The 16234-nt window shown below is 38.4% G+C and overlaps 1 long non-coding RNA gene across 1 annotated transcript; it reads right to left on the bottom strand.

Annotated features, from left to right (window-relative positions):
• Positions 1-530: 530 nt before the first annotated feature.
• On the bottom strand, positions 531-2884 carry LOC104646610 (uncharacterized). Its single transcript, XR_740748.4, has 3 exons — positions 2754-2884; positions 1157-1210; positions 531-775 (listed from the first exon to the last, which is right to left on the bottom strand). It is a non-coding gene; the product is annotated as an uncharacterized lncRNA (long non-coding RNA).
• Between the last annotated feature and the right edge of the window lie 13350 nt (positions 2885-16234).

Below are 16234 nucleotides of genomic sequence, written 5' to 3'. Positions count from 1 at the left end.
AAATTTTAAGCCTAATTAACATGTGAAACAACCATTTGTGATTGTATTGAGACACTTCATAGAGTAAGTTTCAACTTTGTTTTGCTAAATAGCTAGTTGTAGTTTATATAGAAAACACAATCACCTTACAAAAAAATAATACTCCATGTATCCTTTTTGCAAAATCAAAAACATGTGACCTATAAATTACACATAACACAAAATCTAAAAACTTGCCTTTTTTAGGAGGCCAAAAATTGCTATCATTTTGCGGCTTACAACCATGTTTATACTGTCATGGCCGTGGAGCACTCCCTAGACGTAACTGACGTTGTCATCCTTGGAGAGGACTTAGACAAGTCCTTAGCGTTCGTCATAACATTTCATAGGTCGAAAATGCAAAAAAATTAAAACTTTTTATATATTGAGGTTTACATAGACGCCTCACATACTACTTATGGAGTTTACTTAGACTCCTTGTATAGGAAGCTTATATAGGCTTCTCGTTTAGACAACATAACCACCATATAAGGATTTAGTCTAATAATACAGTCTCACATTAAACCATATAAAATGAAGTAGAACATTCGGGCATAGCCCTTAATACAAATTCATAATTGCCACGTAGGGCTTACAACAATATCTTCAACAATATGAGAGAAATGAACGTCTTTAGACTATAACAATACTATTAAGGTACAGTACTTGGCACATCCTCGAACTAGAGGACATACCAAAACTTGGGGAAAAGTCTAAGTCTTTTTGCAATCAACCTTGATACCTCAACAACTCGAACCTACATATTTGTAGAAACATAAATAATATGGGTTAGTACAACCACTTGTACTAAGTGTGGATATATGCACATAAACCATTTGAAATCATGTTTAAAAAGGAAAATTTGTTCAAAACCATGTTAAGTCACTTAAAAAGCCTTTATTGACAATAAGGAACAGATACAAACCAATGATCACATATATCTATTAAGACAAGTCCATATTCAACACAAGACCACCATTATCAATAAAGTCACGTCAACATGGATATTATCAGCATAAGGTCATATCAACATGAATAGTAGCACATCAAGATCATATAACCAAAACAACTCTAACATAAGTCACAACAACAAAGAATGTTTAAGAGTTTATATCATTGTAACTTATAAGACCCTTACCAACAATCTCATCCCAAACATACAAGTGCAATGCTCATGTGAAGTCCCATAATCCTACATAATCAAGTAAACAAGGAATGAGATCATAAGTAATGCCTAACTCCATATAACATAGCATCATGAGTAATTATAATCATATATAGACATATAGACCAATAACATGTTCATAAATCAAACTAGCATCATATAGGGTCATCAACATCCACGTAAAGTCAAATATGTATATCATTAACTTTATAAGAGCATGAGAACAACAACCTGGGACTTCCCTCAAGGCCAACTAGTGCAATGTATAGGTAGAGTCTCATACCCCTACCTACATTAAGAAGAACCCCTTAAGTAACCCTAGTTAGAGTTCACTTTATTACTTTCATTTTACTTTTGGGAACAATCGCCTTAATGGACAATAGACCATGTGAGCTAAACATGGAATCCGGTGTAATGAAACCCTATACCGAAAGAAGATGGTCTATTTTCCAAGGCAGGACCAAAACATGAACATAACATTCTAGCTGGATCCACTAGCTAGTATTCTTATGGGGACAACATAGTTCAAGAACTAGGAGATATGCATTAGAACCTCTTTATGCATAATTGCGTTATAGTCACCATCTCATGAGAACCATTGTGAACCTACCTTCCCATATTGGGAAGGGATACCTCTCATATCTAGTTCACTCGGTTCTAAGCTAAAGTCCCTTTTTTGAAATGTCATTAAGTCATTTTTAATCATCATAGCTTAATATAGGTCATAGGAGACTAACAACCTTGTATAACATGTCATTATCTCATTAGGTATAGGATGAGAACTTCCTTTCATCACAAACCATCATTAGTGAGATCAACATATCGTAGTCATATCATCTAAGGCACAAAAGAGAAACATCGTCCAACTTGCATTATCATAGCCTCACCATGATCTCACCTTAAACATAATCATAGCATGCCATCATATCATATCTTTTTACACTAATCACATATAGTACTTCAATTGCACAAAATCATCAATGCCATCATCATTTATGTAAAGAGTTCAAGATCACAAAGTCTTACCAAATAGCCTCCACGGCCTTCATCAAGAATATCACCCTCAATTCATCACAATTATCCAATAATCCAGTCATCATCATCATAATATAGTGAATTAAGTAATAACATAACCAATTCTAACAACCTTAATCATCTACAAGTCCAATTCATAACTAGGGTTAGGGGAAAAGGTTCAAATCTTCAAGAAATAGATCCAATCCCAAAAATACATGACAAATAGGACTTCCATGAATGAAATAGAATAGTTAGCACAAGTCAAACAATTAATACGTTCATCAATTCCCATCAATTCATAAGCAAGATCCATGATTTGAGGAATCGGGGAAAGGGCATGGATCACACGAGATTCCATTAATCAACATCAATTACTCAATAATATACACTTAATTATCCATAAGTAATCTCAATTCATCCTTATGACTCATCAATTTCAAGTTTAGAAAAAAAAACTCGTTTGTAGAGAAAAACCCTTGGAATAGGGTGATGTAAAAAACAAGTTTGGATGGACCTCTTGGGGAAAGAGATCCCAAGAGTGAAGAATTCATACCTTAATGAATACTTTATCCAAGAATTTGAGAAGAAAAATTGAGAACTTGACCTTCTTCTCCAAGCTTCCAATGCTCTTCAATGGAGGTTGACTTAGAGAGAGAATTTAGAGAGAAGTGAGGGTGATTTGAGGAATTGATTTGGAAGGGTAAAAATGACTTAAAACTGACGCTAAATCAAAATATAGACACCCCTAAATTATCCAAAATACCCCTCACTTAATTGGGTCTTTTTGTGAAGTCAAATTGACTTAAAAACTACGCGAACGAATTTGAGAAGTGGCTGCGTGTCACAGGGGCAGTTCCAAATCCTTTTTCTGAATCCGGGTTGAGTATGTGAGCCTCATGAAGTACCCACGACACGAGGCACTTTTTAACTGGTCGGAGGATGCTTCGACAACTTGCTAGCCAATGTTCAGGTCCTCCTCAAGGACCCTTCGGGTGGTCCTTGGGGAGTCATGACTAGACTTTTTGACTCTATAAATAATATTTTACCTATTGAAAGTCTTTTTACAGGTTTTAGACTTTATATGACACTCTGAAACCTTCACCAAACACAAGAACGTCTACTAGTTTAATTTCGCTAGTTTTCGGACATCAAAGTCTTCCTTTGAGATTTAGGCTTTAATACCCCTAAATCAACTTTATTATGTTATTCTAGGTCTGAAAACATAATTTTAATCATTATTAGATAGGTGAGGCTCTAGTCTAGGTTCATAGGACTTCCGAGATGTTACATATAGTATCCCTGTGCTCCAAAACTTTTTACATTTTTCTTACGAATAACACTCTTAAACATCAACATAGATTCACTAGCACTATTGTTGTCTTTAAAGTATTTAACTTTTCTTCATGTGGCAATTCAAAGAACTAATTGTGTCTAACATCTTTAACACCTTCAAGAACATCAATTGGGATACCATGATTGATCATTTGGAAGCAACCCCACTTGCTTGCTGCTTCTTGAATTGATTTTCAATATTTAAATTGTCAAAATTTGATAAATCAATTGTTTTAATTGATTCTTGATTGTCAATTTAGATTAGTCTAGTCAGTGTTCTTTTGGTTGAATACATCGATTTAGGATAATTTCAAGGCTTTTGTCTACTAGACCTTTTAGTCCATTTGCTTTCTTGATTAAAAAATCATGTATGTCATCATTTGGTTTAAATTTTGATAAAGTCATTTGTGTCTTGAATCTTGATGCATGTGTACTAATGGAACAAGGAAATTTGGGGAATTTTTTATGGTTGGTTTGAGAGGGGTGTGTGGGGGGGAGGGGAGAAGTGGTTTTTCTCTGAAAATGAAGAAAAGGAGATTTAGGATTTTTATGGTGGGTTTGAGAGGGGGGGGGAGGGATGTTAGGGTTTGCCCTAATTTTCTTACCTTATTTGAATTTTTTTTACTGAAGAAGAATCGAAGTATTACAATAAATATTTGTACTTTATTATATCCATAAAAAAATTATCACTAAAAATAATAGTACTATAATATAATATTGTATTTTTCTTTTAACATTATAATTTTATAGCCATAAATTAATGACAATTGAAAATACTTGAAGGGGGCATATATCAAATGTGTATATTATTTTTTAGTACATAGAAAAAACTTTTAAAAGTCATAAGCAGTATTAATTAAAATCTGTTAGAATAAAAAAATTCATATGCTTGAGTGAATTTTCATATAAATTACTGAATCTTCATTGTATTTGTGTTCTTCGTTTGCTAGAAAATAGATAGATTAATTTACCTCTCTCCAAACATGTTAGAGTCAAATATGAAATTATTAAATTTCAGCTATAACAAATGCTCAAAATTCATGAAATGTGAAATTATACATTTATTATAATGGTTAGAAGGTCGGGAAACTACATTCTACAACATAATAAGTTGAGCTAATAAATGAATGGGGCAATTACCAAGCCTAAAATGGATTGATTTGACGAATCATATTTTCATGAATCTGTTTTATTGTAATGGTGAAGTTTTTTTGTAGAATTGGCGTAGTGGTTGATAAACAAAACTCGACATTTGATATTAGTTGTCGTCATTGAGAGACTACCTATAACAATCATTGATGATTGGAGATTTTTGTCACCCTATATTTGATACAAGTCTTAGGAGTAAAGTAATTCATTCTAAACTCGAAATCTATAGTTAATGATGGATATAGTTACTACTAGTCATGATCTTAGAATATGATATGCTTCATTTAAATGGATATTTTACACTCATTTTTTATATTCATTATCCTATTTAAAATTAAATGCAAATACATTTCTAAACTCAAGATCTTTAACTGATGGCGGAGATATTACTATCCATCATGAGTACATGTTTTTTTCTTATTCTATATTCGATATCCGGTTTGAATAAAGCCCTTTTTTCAAATTATGGAGTTCAAATTTAAAATTGTCATAGTGTTATACACCAAAAATTTGAAGAATAGACTTACAATATTTCAAAGAAAAATATATGAGGTAAAGTTATTATAAACAAAAAGTAGGATAAAGGAAAATAAGATTACTAAATTATTAGAACAAAACAAGATAGCCACACTATCATACCAACTCACTTGTTATGTAAATAGAGACTTTTTTTTTCCTTACATGACAAAAAATTTTACAATACAATAACATTCACATAACAATAAATTTTTATATTAAAATATAAAATTTGACCAAAATCTAGTGATGCTTTTTACTAGAAGGCCTCTTTCTGTAGAAGTAATCTCAATAATCAAAATGCAAGATATATTTGTACACTGATTTTTCTCCATCTTTAAGCATTTGTGGAAATGGACCAATGACACAGTCAAGGATAGCATTCACAAATAGCGGTACAGATATTCGGGCCTTGCTCAAATCAACTGTTACATAATGCCCGATACTCTTATATCTATCATTCCTCATGATCTACAACAAGTCACAAGAGGCAAGGAATAATAATTAGCAATAGGGTTCTTTTTCTTCTTCCTTTTCTGTGTTTTTTCTTCTTTTATCTTACATATAAGTATCTAAAGACCCTTGTTATGGAGCTACATGTGATGTCCCACCACAATTCCGTCCATTTTTCAGCATCCGAATGGGGCAGAAGGACCTAGAGCCTTGAAGATGTTTGTAAAAGACTCTAGACCCTTCTAGATCCTTCGAGAAGACTAGAGAATTCCCTAGAATTCTCTAGAACATTTTAGAACCTGTTGGAAGAGCTAGGCATATTCTAGAGAGTGTAGAATTCTCTAGAACATGTACTAAAGTGTAATTACTTAGGGACTTGTAGAACAATATTTATTTACTCTTAGGCCCTTAGGGAGTAGTACAAATAGGAGGGCCTCTTATTTGTAACTCATCGAACAATACAACCAAGTAAATTAGTAATACAAGGTTGCTTCTTCTAAAGTTCTCTTTGCCTTTTCTTGTCTTTCTTTGCATTATCCTAGCGTTCCGAGTAGTAAAAGCTTACTTGAGCTTATAAGATCGTGAAAGAATCGTGAGTAAGTTGTCGAGTGCCGCACGAAGTACGAGCAAATTCTCTAGGTCCGTAACAAAGTGGTATCAAAGCAAGTTGATCATAAGAGAATGACGAACAAAGGAGACGTTCGGTGCTAGCACCACCAACGTCCGCATGGATGGAGGAAAGAAGAACCGGAAAAGGAAGAAGAATCAGAAGGGAAATGAAGAAATACTTCACACCAAGCGAGGCGCAAACATCTCACCCACCCACGATTGTCGATGGGTTGCAAGGGTAAAAATGGCAAGGCAAGCCGTTGAGATCTTAGGCCGACGCGTGAATGGGACGGACAACAAATTCAAAATCCTTGAAGACTTCACCCTTGAGGAGATTTAGAACATCCGAAAAGAGTTGGAGGGTCGACAGTGGGCCGAGTTCGAGATGAAGGAGGCCATTAATTGCTTGGAGTATCGGTTTTTGGAATCCCTTGACACGATTGAGGCATTGAAGAACAAGGTGAAAACCCTCAAGGAAGGCATAGAGGTTGGAGGATCTGCACCACTTGACCGGGAAAAGGAGGCCAGAGTCGAGGCTCTCAAGCCACCGATATTCAAAGGTGTCCGCGACGCCCAAGAGGTGGAGAACTTTCTATGGTACTTAGAGAACTACTTCAAGTGTAGTCGGGTGAGGAGTGATGAAAACAAGATTAACACTGCCGTGTTGTATCTTTCAGAAATGGCTATGATGTGGTGGAGGCGCAAGGAGGCCGAGATCGGGAAGGGTACATGTACCATCGACACATAGGAACAATTCTGCGAGGAATTCAAGAAGTCCTTCTTCCCTAATAACGTCGTGTACGAGGTGAAATGCAAATTCCGGGAGTTGAAACGAACGGGAAGCATTCGGGCATATGTGAAGGAATTCACAACTCTAACCCTCCAAATTCCCAACCTCACGGACGAAGACATGTTGTTCCACTTCATGGAAGGACTGCAAAATTGGGCAATGGCCCATAGCTGTGAAATGCAAATTCCGGGAGTAGAAAGGAACGGGAAGCATTCGGGCATATGTGAAGGAATTCACAACTCTAACCCTCCAAATTCCCAACCTCACGGACGAAGACATGCTGTTCCACTTCATGGAAGGACTGCAAAATTGGGCGAAGACAGCGTTGAAGCGGCACCAAGTCAAGACCATAGATGAAGCCATCACACAGGCCGAAGCCTTGACAGATTATAAGCATGATCGACATGACAAGGCAAAGGGTAAGGAGGTGAGAAGTAGTCATGCTAAAGGTGGGGGAGACCAGGGCCGAGTCAAGGAACAACAGGCACACTCCAAGCAGCATGACACTCACAAACCGGAAGGCAAGAGGTTTGAGCGTCAGAGATACACAGAGAAGCGGATGCAGGCCAGCAAAGGATATGGATGCTACATATGCGGAGGTCCACACGGCTATGCCAGGTGCCCCGAGATGAAGAACCTTGGTGCCATCTACGCGAACAGAAGAAGAAGGACGCACAAGAGCAAGGGAAGGACGCGGGCAAGACGCAGTTGGGCATGGTTGGACTATGCGGTGCGATAGCCAAGCAGACCGAGAAGCCAAGTGATTTCAGCACGCAGTATGTGGACATCTCCATCAACAGACGACAAGCTCGTGCCATGGTAGACTCCAGGGATGAAGCCAACATTATGACCAAGACGACGGCAGAGAGGTTAGGGCTGAACATTGTTCCAAGCAAAAACCGGCTCAAGACAGTCAATGCCCCACCGACTCCCATGTGCGGAGTCACCCAAGGAGTAAGCATCACGTTGGGAAAATGGCAAGGTAAAACAAAATTTACCGTCACTCCTTTAGAAATATTTGATATCATTCTCGGGAAAGAGTTCTTTCAGCGCTGCCACACGATGATCGATCCCTACCTCCAACAACTCATGGTAATGGAGCGGGAAGGGTCGTGCATGGTACCTTTAGTGAAGATACCAAAGAAAGATGGACATGCCCAATTATCGGCCATGCAGATTGTGAAGGGCCTAAAGAAAGGAGCACCAACGTTCTTAGCTACCATTGCAAAATCAGAAGAAGACCATGGTGCTATGGAGACCTTGCCACCAATCATAGAGTCTGTCCTTGAAGAAAACAAGGACTTGATGCCGGACGAGATGTCAAAGACTCTACCTCCAAGGCGCGAGGTAGACCACAAGATAGAGTTAGAGTTCGGAGCCAAGCCACCTGCACATGCACCTTACCGCATGGCTTCACCCGAGTTAGAGGAGCTAAGGAAGCAGTTGAAGGAGCTCTTCAAAGCCGGTCACATTCGTCCATCCAAGGCACCTTATGGCGCGCCAGCGCTATTCCAGAAGAAGAAAGACGGGTCAATGCGCTTGTGCATTGACTATAGGGCGCTCAATAAGGTCACGATCAAGAACGAATATCCGATCCCGCTGATTGTAGACTTATTTGATTGTCTTGGACACACCAAGTTCTTTACCAAGATGGATCTCCGGAAAGGCTACTATCAGGTGCGCATCGCAGAGAAAGATGAGCCAAAGACAGCATGTGTGACTAGATACGGAGCATATGAGTGGTTGGTAATGCCTTTCGGCTTAACCAACGCATCTGCCACCTTTTGCACGCTGATGAATGAGATTCTACATCCCTACTTGGACAAATTCGTGGTGGTGTACTTGGATGACATAGTCATCTATAGTGACACCTTGGAGGAACACGTGGAGAACTTGAGGAAAGTCTTCAAAATCTTGCGGGAGAACCAGCTCTACGTCAAGCGGGAGAAGTGCGAGTTCGCTCATCCTAAGGTGCATTTCTTAGGCCATATTATTAGCCAAGGCGAACTTCAGATAGACGAGGCGAAAGTTAAGGCGATCCAAGAGTGGGAGGCGCCTACGAAGGTGACCGAGCTACGATCATTCCTTGGACTTGCAAACTACTATCGTAGGTCCGTTAGTGGGTACTCTGCTAAAGTCGCCCCACTGACCGAGCTATTGAAGAAGAATAAGCCATGGGTGTGGAGCAAGGAGTGTCAGGGAGCATTCCAAGTCTCAAGGATGCGGTAATAGAAGAATCAGTCTTGATGCTGCCCGATTTCACAAAGACCTTCGAGATTCACATGGATGCCTCTGATTTTGCCATTGGGGGAGTCTTGATGCAGGAGAGACACCCAATAGCATTTGAAAGTCGATTGTTGAATGAAGCTGAACAACGGTACACAGTACAAGAAAAGGAGATGACGGCCATCGTACATTGTATACGCACATGGAGACATTATCTATTAGGCTCCAAATTCATGGTGAAAACTGAAAATATTGCCACTAGCTATTTTCAGTCATAGAGAAGATCACTCCAAAGCAAGCTAGATGGCAAGATTTCTTGGCGGAATTCGACTACGTCTTGGAGTACAAACCAGGAAGAGGAAATGTAGTGGCCGACGCATTAAGTAGGAAGGTTGAGCTAGATGCCATCACCACAGCTCGTTGTGACATCCAAGACGCAATCAAGGATGGTATGCAGCACGATCCGGAAGCCAAGAAGATAATAGAGCTAGCTACCCAAGGCAAAACCAGGCGCTTTTGGGTAGAAGATGGCTTACTGCTTACCATCGGACGGAGAGTTTATGTACCCAAGTTCAGATCTATTAGGCAGCGTATCACAAAATAAAGCCACAATACACCGTAGGCCGGGCATCCAGGGCAGCAAAGAACGAGGGCACTGATTGAGGCTCTCTACTTCTGGCCATGTATGCGGGATGATATTGAGCGTTATGTGCAGACTTGTCTTGTGTGCCAACAGGACAAGGTAGAGCAAAGGCAACCAGGAGGACTGTTAGAGCCACTACATGTAGCGGATCATCCATGGGAGTGCGTAACTATGGACTTCATCACTTCCTTGCCGAAATCCAACGGGTTTGGCATGATTATTGTCGTGGTAGAAAAATTTTCAAAATATGCTACCTTCATGCAGCCGGTTGCACAGCCAAAGAAGCCGCTCAATTGTTCTTTAAGAATGTAGAAAAATATTAGGGGTTGCCGAGGTACATCATTAGTGATCGAGATCCTCGTTTAACTAGAACTTTTGGAATGAACTTTTTGAAATTCTTGGCACGAGACTTCACTTTTCCACAAGTTTCCACCCGCAAACTGATGGTCAGACTAAATGCGTCAACGCCTTGTTAGAGTGCGATCTTAGGCACTATGTCAGTGCGCACCAGAAAGATTGGGCCAAACTCCTAGACATGGCGCAATTCTCTTATAATTTGCAGTGGAGTGATTCTACAGGGCGCACACCATTCGAGTTGGCAACAGGTCAACAGCCCCAAACTCCACATTCGCTGCCAACTATGTTTGAGGGGAAGAGTTTGGGTGTTTACCATCTTGACAAGGGATGGGAAGAACAACTTGACACTGCCAAGTCTTATTTGGACAAGACAACTAAGAGTATGAAAAAGTTTGCCGACCGCAAGCATCGTCCCACAGACTACAAGGAAGGCGACATGGTTTTGGTAAAATTCAATCCGAGGCAGTTTAAGGCACTAAGAGGCGTACATCACAACTTAGTGCGTAAATATGAGGATCCATTCAAGATTGTTGCCAAGGTGGGCAAATTTTCGTACAAGTTGGAGTTACCTCCACACTTGAGGATCCACCCGGTGTTTCATGCAAGCGTCCTTAAGTCGTATCATGAAGATAAGGACGATCCCAGCCGGAACAAATTGCAACGGGCGCCTATCACTATCACCGCATCGCACGATCAAGAAATTGAAGCCATCATAGATTACCAAGCCAAACGGAAACGAGGTCAACAAGCCAGCGCCCTGTTCCTCGTACATTGGAAGGGACAAACTCCTGAAGAAGCCACATGGGAGAAATACGAAGACTTGTGGCAATTCAAGGACAAAGTACAGGATTTCTTGCAGCGATGCGTCGCGGTCGCCGCATCATTAGGTGGGGGAGAGAGTGACGTCTCGCCACAATTCCGGCCATTTTTCAGCATCCGAATGGGGCAGAAGGACCTAGAGCCTTGAAGAGGTTTGTAGAAGACTCTAGACCCTTCTAGATCCTTGGAGAAGACTTGAGAATTCCCTAGAATTCTCTAGAACATTTTAGAACCTTTTGGAAGAGCTAGGCATATTATAGAGAGTAAAGAATTCTCTAGAAAATGTACTAAAGTGTAATTACTTAATGGGAATTGACTATCCACAATTTGATAAGGATACCATTAAAACTAAATATCATATCCTAAGGATAGATGATTTGTTTGATCAACTCTAAGGATCGAGTTACTTCTTTAAGATTGAACTTCACCATTCTTATCACCAATTGAGTTTGAATAAAAGTATTGATATGGTCATTCTGAGTTTTTGGTGATGTATTTTGGTTATACTAATACCCCAATGGATTCTATGGATTTTATTAATAGAGATTTCAAGAAATATCTTGATATTTTTGTGATTGTGTTAATTGATGATATTTTGATTTGCTTACGAATTGAGGATGTACATGTTAAGAATTTAAGGATTTTGTTTCAAATTCTCAAGGATCGAGAATTGTACAGTAATCTTAACATGTGTGAGTTTTGGTTGAGGTTTGTTTCTTTCCTTGGCCATATTGTCTCTAGGAAAGGCATCTAAGTCGATCCTAAGAATGTCGAGCCAATTAAGAATTGGTCTAGTGATGAGTCTAGGATTTCGACTCATTTAGGGCTTAATATTCATAGTTTTAGTGTCTTCATTGCTTATCTTATGCTCTAAATTGTTGCTTAAGTGGTAATTTGCAGCTACAAAGGCAAAATAGAAAGGCAAGGACATTATCGGGCAAAAATGAGAAGAAAAGTTGAAAAAAAATGATGACAAGAAAAGTTGACAATTGCCAAGACTACTCGGCGATCAGCTCACCGGGTGGTACTTCCGCTCACCAAAAGTTACAGCATACCATCCCTAGGGAAAAGCCTACTTGGTGATGGAAATGTCATTTCGGTGAACCGCCAAATGGATCGACGTTAAGGATTTTGATCGCCTAAAGTTACAAAAGTTGAATGGTGAAGAGGCAAGTTAGGAAGGCAATGAAGAGAGACACTTGGCACATCGTCGACCTAGTCGGAGATGCTCGACTAATTTCGCCGATTGGTCCAAAAGCTTAAAATTCGAAAGAGTAGAAATGCAAAATTTTGAATGATGAAAAGGAGTTCCGTAATTTTGAGCGAATATTCTGACTTTTTGAGAGTTCTTACTTGGAGTTTTTTTTATCCCAAACACTGTTTTAGAGTTTTTGGGTGGAATTTTAAGTTGAGTTTTGATTTTACATTAATTTCAAGCATTGTGAAGACTCAAATTTTGTTACCCTACTACTGGAGAGCATAGTTGGTAATATTAACCTGGCTTTTATAATGTGTGGCTAAAACCTCCATTCTTAGGGGTGTGATTATGTGATTCATTGTCTCAATTATCTTATGGGTGTTAGTAGTTCTCACCTTAAATATGTTGCGTCAATACATCCTTCACCAAGGTAAATAAAAATGGGCTAAGGTTTGAACCTTGGTGCAACCCTATCAACACAAGAAAATGTTCTATCTCCTCCCTCTGTGCGTACTTGGGTCTTCACTCCATCATATATGCCCTTAATCAACATAATGTATGATATATGCACACCTTTAGCTCCAAGCTCCTCCATATGTATCGCCTAGAAACTTTATCGTAAGACTTTTCAAAGTCGATGAACATCATATGTAAGTTCTTTTTCCTCTCCCAATACTATTCCACCAGTCCTCTTACAAGATAAACGGCTCATGTAGTCAAGCATTCTTGCATAACTTTGAACTATTCTCGAAGATAGTTACAACCTTCTTCACTCTCATCTGTACCACCTTCTCCCAGACATTCATTGTAACACCTCAGCACTTAACTCAGGCAAAACAACAGAAAATCTATGAACAACGGAGGGGTTCACAAACTGTGAAAGGAACCATGGTTCGTCACCCTCATCGTGGGTCACACCCTCACAGAAATAGTGGACCACATGACCCTTCACGGTTCGTAGACCACCATACAATCCTTGTTGTTGCTCGTGGGAGTAAGACAGAACCTCCCAAGCTCAGTCATCAGACCATGGATCCCTCCATGGGTCGTGGTCTTGATGACGGGTCGTGAGAGGTTCCGTGGACTTGAGCCAGTAGACCACCAACCCACGTAAAGAAACACATTGGCCTTCATGGTCCGTGGTCCTCCACACGGTTCGTGGGAGGGATAGTGGAAAGTATTCCTAGAACCAGTATGCAATGGACAACAGACAACGACCTAGTCAACAATCTGTGGTCCTAGTGACGGTCCGTCACTAGAACTTTGGTCCACCTCCGTCATATTTTAGGTGAGGTCATTTTGGTGTTTTCCCCTATGTGTTAGTCCTCTAAACTACATCGTTTAACCACCTCTAAACTACATCGTTTAACCCCTAAACTAGGTTATTTTACTATGTTTAAGCTTGGTAATTTAATTAGAACCTACCGCAGTCTATTCTTTCACCAAAAATTCACCAAGCTTAGAACGAAAATAATAGTAAACAGGCAATAGCTTTCTCAAGAACACACAATAATTTTTCTTCAGTTTAAGCCCCCAAAATCAAAAGTTTGCTCGTTGAAAGTCATCCCCAGGTATGTAGGATTTCACTAGTGGGTTTCTTTCATCCACTAGGTCCCTATAATTCAGTCAGATTCTTAATTTTCTATCTCTTGTTTAGACATAGGGTTTCTAGAACTTTAGATAATTGTTGTAATTTAGGTGTTATAGTGTTCTTAATCAGATTATCATGTTTTTGTAACTTCGTTTCTTAGTTCTTTGTATGAAACTCAGAACCCTAGTTGTGTAGATTCTTTTAGTTCATGAATTACACTTGCTAGGTTATTTAACAAATAAACATGATCCAGTTTTTGAATGTTATATTGTCAATCTTAAATGTTGCATTCTCATATTTGCTTGTCATAATATTGAGTAATCCAGTATATTTTAGCAATGTTGTATTGTACACATTTCTAGTTGAGAGTAGGCATAGTACCAAGTTGGACTAGGGTTCAGTTACCCTCTTAGTCCTAGAACTACGTGCCGCCGTGGATCTATAAGTCCCCTTTGTGGGCATAAAATTTAGTGATCAAGCCAGTCATGCCTTTATTCCCTTGACAAGGTATATTGGATCCTCTCGATAGGGCGCATACATCGGACTCCATGTTTAGTTTAGTGGTTTTACATCGATAAATAGTTGCTCCCATAGTCAGACTCTAGTGCATTTGATCGGGTTTTTAGTTTATACTTCAACATTAAGTCTCGACAGGTTTTATTCATGATTAGTACTTAGTCATTATATTCAGTTAGCTTTTCAATTAGATTACAAAATTTACTTCCTTATTCAGATTACATCATTACTCTTTGTTCAATTTATATGCTTTTGTTCAGATATATTCATATCTTGCATGTTCAGTACATTCCATGTAGTAATGCATAATGTGCGCTACATCCTTTCATGATGTAGGTTCGGTAACTCAGTATCCAGATTACGCATAGATCGATTTTTGATCCGCATTTCAGCAGCTTCAGTGACGAGTCCTTATACTTCGAGGAAAATAAACATGTTTTCTACATTCAGTCTTTTATTTCAGTTTCACTTTTTCTAGAGTTAGTTGAGGGCATGTCCCAACAATTCTAGTCAGTAGAGGCTTTTTCAGACATAGTATTAGATTCGACTTTAGCTTTTGAGTGATTTTTCAGTATCATAAAACTCATAGTACATTTTATATATTCAGATTAGTTTTAGGTACTCTTCACTTTAAGTTATCTACTGTTTTAAGCTTTCACATATCAACTCTATATTCAATTGTTTTAGTATTATTATGATATGTCAGGTTCAATGTTAGTTTTGAGTCACTCGTGATCCTAGGTCCCGTATTTATGTCAAGAGGGTAGCCTCGGGTCACAACATTCATAGTGTAGCTTAATAACTTGATACCCCTATATTTGTTGCAATTCTGAATGTCACTCTTCTTCTTGTACAACAAAATCATACTACTCTATCACAATGCTTTAAGCATTTTCACCATCTTGAAAACAACATTGAACAACGTGGCCAACCATAAGAAATTTTACCAATGACAATATATTCCAAATTTTTCATCATTATCATTCGCGATACTTCAGATTTAGTCCACTTCATAGTTGGGACTCCATCAACGAAATTTATTAGCTAAATTGGTATCGAATCTATGTTGACATTTTTGCTTAAGATGTCTCATTGAGAGACGAGGGTTGCACCAAAGATGCATTATTGTTCACCGAATTAGGTAAAACTTTAAGAATAACGTGGTCTGAAGAATTGAGGGGGTCGGGTGGATTGTGGAATCAATGTGAGTTTCTTGATCAATCACCATTAATGACTTATTGTCAGCTGCCACTATGGCGTAGGATTAAGCAAATTTGAGTTTTAGCATCAAAAGAGCAAAGATAGATTCCGTTTGATTAGAGCTTGATTTACTTCCTTTTAAATTAAAACACTTATTTCTTTGGGCTTTTTTTGGGGGGGAGAGAATTTGTTGAGAGTTGCCATCACTTCAACAAATCTAAAAAAGGTTAGTAACAAAAAAGTCTCATGCTAGCTGACCCACAGAATCAATGTCAAAAATGCTGTACAAACATTAACAACATTTTGGAAGAATATAAGCTTCACTTTTCTTTAACTAATTAGACCCTCACAAGAAAAAATTATATAACAAGAAAAAGGGAACTCTAATCCAACCTAGTCAACTGCAAAAACCGTTATATTTCAACTTTTAAAGATATGTAAAAGAAAAACAAATGGATTTTTAAAAAAATAGAAACACTATTTTCAATATTTATTTAATATAATAATAAAAATAAAGCAAAGTACACTGTAATTGTTTCTTTTCACATGGAAAAACTAAATAAAACTTTAACCGAAATCAAAACTGAAAATTTATAAAAGCATCGATAGTATTATTTAAATATTTATTTAGGTAG

This window comes from Solanum lycopersicum, chromosome 1 (assembly GCF_036512215.1).
Source record: "Solanum lycopersicum chromosome 1, SLM_r2.1".
Taxonomy (NCBI): Eukaryota; Viridiplantae; Streptophyta; class Magnoliopsida; order Solanales; family Solanaceae; genus Solanum; species Solanum lycopersicum.
Note: the sequence above shows the minus strand (reverse complement) of the source record. Positions and strands in the feature narration are given on the sequence as shown.